The sequence below is a fragment of the Silene latifolia genome, chromosome 7 (assembly GCF_048544455.1).
Source record: "Silene latifolia isolate original U9 population chromosome 7, ASM4854445v1, whole genome shotgun sequence".
Lineage (NCBI taxonomy): Eukaryota > Viridiplantae > Streptophyta > Magnoliopsida > Caryophyllales > Caryophyllaceae > Silene > Silene latifolia.
In genome coordinates this window covers 70112315-70117142 of record NC_133532.1, presented here as the reverse complement: position 1 = coordinate 70117142, position 4828 = coordinate 70112315, and the positions used below count along the sequence as shown (strand labels likewise).

Below are 4828 nucleotides of genomic sequence, written 5' to 3'. Positions count from 1 at the left end.
CCTACCCAATGTTACTCCCACACGACAACATTTGACCGGAAATTTCATTGATAAATCCGCATTTATCTAATTAGTCGAAAGGAGCCAATTTGGGGGGATGCCTAGTGAAGACCGTCACTCTCATATGGAGACCTTTTGTGACTATTGTGATGCGATTTCTCAAACTGGTGTAACTCAAGACCAAATTCGATGGGTCTTATTTCTTTTTTTCTCTAATTGGCACCGCGAAACAATGGTTGAAGGGCCTTGATAAGCCCACTCTCGGAATTGATTCTTGGAAGAAGTTGGCTCTAGCTTTCTACAAAAAATTCTACCCACCGGAAAAGACTAACATGCTAAGAGCTCAAATTACGGGTTTTAAGCAAAGGGATGAAGAATCTTTGTATGAAGCTTGGGGCGGTTCTAAGTAATTTGTCGCTCATGTCCTCACCATCGACTTAGCGAGTGGTTCTTGGTACAACAATTTTGGAACGGTCTATATGAAGATTCAAGGAACATTCTCAACATGGGATCAAATGGAATGTTCACCGAAGTTGATGACAATCAAACTTGGAACAAAATTGAGGAAATGGCGGTCCATAACTCATAATATAGTAGACCTCGCAAGGCTACTAGAGGAGGAAAGCATGAAGTGGACTCCGTTACTCAATTGGGTGCTCAACTTAGTGCTCACATTGATACCATCAATTTGAAGTTTGAAAAAGCTATGGCTAGACTTGAAGAAGCCTCAAAATCACCAAAGCATCATGTTAATGCCATGACGGCATCTTCATCAATCCCAAGTGGGATATGTGAGAATTGTGGAACTTTGGGACATGACTCAAGTGAATGTAGGGGAACAAATGAACAAGTGAATGCTCTCCAAGCATACAAGAGTGGTACCCCTTATTCCAACTATTACAATGAAAACACCAAATTCCATCCAAATCTCTCATACAAAAGCCAAAATGTTCAAAACCCTCAAACAACATACACCCCACCTCCCATGAGAAACCAAAATCAAAGACCCTTTTACCACCAAAACCAAGGTTACCAAAATCAAAATCCATACAATCAACAAAATGACCAAGGTTTTGATGTTCAAAAAGCGGTCCTTCAAATGCAAAAGAATCAACAAGAATTTTTCACTCAAATGCAAAAAGATAGTCAAGCAAAGGAAACCACCATCAACAACATTATAGCTCACACCAAAATGTTGGAAACCCAATTGACTCAACTAGCATCTTCAAGCTCACAAAGACAAAAGGGGCAATTACCACCTCAAAGTAATTGATTAATCCCCCAAGACATGAAACGGTTAGTGCCATTCACTTGAGAAATGGTACAAGGTATGAAGCACCAAAGAAGCAAGTTGAGGATGAAGTTGTGGAAGCTAGTGATAAGGAAGAAATTGTGCAAAACTCCAAAGATGGAGAATCATCAGAAGAAGAAATTTTAAAGAAAAATGATGACAAGGTCAAGGTGAAGGAGCCCATTGTGATTAGACTTCCTTTTCCAAGTCGTCAAGCCAAGCCCAAATTTGATGACCAACTTGGAAAGTTTATGGAAATTGTGAAGAATTTGGAAGTCTCAATTCCTTTCACGGAATTAATCAATCACGTGCCGGCCTATGCGAAATACATGAAAGACATCCTCACAAAGAAGAAGTCGATCCGGAAGCTTGAGACTATCGCCTTCACTAAAGTGAGTAGTGCAATACTTCAAGGGAGTTCACCTCCAAAACTCAAGGATCCGGGAAGCTTCTCAATACCGTGTACCATTGGCGACACCACGATCAACAAAGCCTTATGTGATCTAGGGGCTAGTGTGAGCGTTATGCCGTACTCGGTGAGTAAAGGGTTGGGGATGGGAGAGCTTAAATGCACCAATATCACACTCCAAATGGCCGATAGATCGACGAAGACACCATTAGGGATATGGGAAGATGTTCCCGTAGGAATTGAGAAATTTTTCATCCCGGTGGACTTTGTCATTGTTGATATGGAAGAATATTCCAACATTCCAATCATTCTAGGAAGACCTTTCTTACACACCGCGGGTGCGGTGATTGATGTAAAACATGGAGAGCTTACTCTAGAAGTGCGAGATGAGAGTATAACTTTTAATCTTGACAAGACTATGAGAGCTCCCCGTTTACATGAACCATGTTTTATGATTGATCATTATAGCCGGAAGGATGATAGGAAGAAGTCGGAACTCCAATGGAAGAAGAAAATTGAAGACGCTCCATTCAAAGAGCAAGTGAATTGTAACAAAGAGAGCTTGCAAAGCTCACCAAAGTCAAGCAATGAATAAGATGGCCTCATTGGCCAAAACAAGATAATGGGAGAGTTGTCTATATCAACTCAAGAGATCTTTAGTGATCAAGTAGATGAAGTGTGTGGTCTTTGGGACAATGAGTTTGAAGGGATTTTCAATCCCTATATTGGTAATGCTATCGATCAAGACCGACAACAATGGCAAAGATCTATTGAAGAAATTTATCACGACAATGAACAAGCTTTTGATTACTTTTTCAAGGTGTTGAGCAACATCAACAACACCTTGGACATGCCCCCTTGACATCTCATCAAGAATGAGAGTTTGGTGGAGTCCTCCCTAAACCACCATTTGTAAATATTTCTAACTCCCTAACTCACATTTCAATTCTTGTATTGCATTTTTTGTCATTTTTAGATTTTTAAGCCTTGACCAAGATAATTATCATGTTTGAGAGAAGTGAGGGAGGGACTAATGATTTCAATTGATGTGTAGTGCTTTAGCTTAGTGTGGGGATAGCAATTGCCTAGGCTATTCATGTCTTAGTAGTGCCCCCACAATGAAGAACACAAGATTTTGAAGAAGAATGAAAAAATGACAAGGGATATGCAAGGTACACGGATGGAACTAAATCCGGGTAAAAGGGGTAGAATCCGAGCGGTTTCAAGAGAATCCGCCCGTCTTCAGGCAATCCGGGCATATTGGGCAGAAGACGCCCGTCCTTCTGAGCTGAATTTTTTAAATTTTGTGACTGTTTACGTATCCGGGCGTCCTTCAGTAGAGTCTGCCCGTCTTCATAAAGACGCCCGTCCTGAAAGAGAAGACGCCCGTCTTTTTGGCTGAGGAAAACAAGAAAAATCCCTGGAAAGGAATCCGCCTGTCTTCTCTGAAAGACGCCCGTCCCGCATTTTCAAATCCGTCCGACTTTGCTGCAATCCGCCCGTCTTTAGGCGAGAATTCCTGAAGCCCATCAAGACAGAATCCGGGCGTCCCGAAGGAAAGCCGCCCGTCTTCCCCCTGCATTTCAAATTTTTTGAGTTTATTATAAACCCCATCCCACATTCATTTCCTCATACCTTCATTCAAAACACTACCCATAAACCCCATAACTCCAAAACCCTCATCCTCTCCATCACAAAAACAAGATTTATCAACAAGATTCACCAAAATCAAATCAAAACATCCTTTTAACAACAAATTAATCACTCCTCTTTCAACAAAAATCAAAACCAAGCACAAAATCTTCAACCTTTGAGTCAATTTTTGAATTCATAAAGGCAAAGCCTTTCACCTTTAAATCGATTTGGGTACACTAGAAATTGAAGATTTTCACTCTTTTCTTGGTTTATTCATCAATGGCAAAGACAAAGGGAGCAACAAAAGCAACAAAGGCAAAAGCACCAAAGGCAAAGGCACTCTCATCAAGACAAAAGAGTCTTCAAGCAAAGAAAGCATTGGCTATGGTGGTAGCTAGCCCAAACTTGGAAGTGCAACAAGAACAACCTCCCATGGAAGCAACAACATCTACTACTCCGGAAATTGCTCAACTTTCGAATTATCCGGAGGTAATTTTCATTTCCAAATCCCATAGGGACACTTTTGCTAAGTTTGCTAGAAAATCATTTCTATCCACCAAGTTTATTTGTGAATATCACTTAGATAAGTTGGGTGTCCTTGAGCAAACTAGAGCCTTCTTTAAAGCCATGGGGTTGGAGAAATTGTTTACAACAAAAGAATTGACATACCCCTCCCTTACCTTAGAATTTTTGAGTTCTTTGAAAGTTAACAAGGTTGAGACTATGGAAACCATCGAGTTTCGCCTATCTAATGTTAGTAGGCGCATATCCTTTGAGTAAATGGGTAAAGCTTTGTGTCTTAGTGATTCACCGAGTTATTTGAAGAATGTTGGCAAATATGACCCCGACCCTCTTTGGGAGGCGATTTCCGGAAGGAAATTTGAGAACTTTCATGCTAGTCGCGCTCTATTAGTCCACCATCCGGGCATTGGAGTGTGGCACAAAGTTGTAGGGAACACCATCATTGCAAGAAAAGACACCAACCATTTCACCAAACTCGATTTTGTTCTTCTTGAGTCGGCCTTGAACATTGGAAGGGAATTCACCAGGCCTTTCAACTCTCTAAGGCTTTTGGTGGATAGATGGTAAATGTTGATTGTGGGAAGCAAGGCACTACCGTTATTGTGAATGGAGGTCTAGTCATTATTTTAGCTAAATACTTTGATCCGAACTTCAACAAGGATAGCAAGTATGTGGCGAAAAAGGGTGGTCATCTCATTGATATTGAAACTATGATAAACAAGTACAAGTGGGTCTCTCATAACCCTCTTGACACTAAGTATGGGTGGCTCACAAGTGAGGCTAGATCTTTTACTTTGCCTTCGAAGATTTGTCGTTTAAGTGTCCACCGGACCAACTATCTCCTTCCCCTTTCAAAAGAGGCCGAATACATTATCCGACAACAAAAGGGTGAAATTGAAATGCCCTCCTCTTCCATTGTCACACCACCCTATCCTTTCAAGTACCAAGAGTTCAAACCCGAAGGTGTTGAA

At 41.0% G+C, this 4828-nt stretch overlaps 1 non-coding gene across 1 annotated transcript; it reads right to left on the bottom strand.

Moving 5' to 3' along the window:
* Positions 1-332: 332 nt before the first annotated feature.
* On the bottom strand, positions 333-438 carry LOC141593856 (small nucleolar RNA R71). Its single transcript, XR_012521915.1, has one exon. It is a non-coding gene; the product is annotated as a small nucleolar RNA R71 (small nucleolar RNA).
* Between the last annotated feature and the right edge of the window lie 4390 nt (positions 439-4828).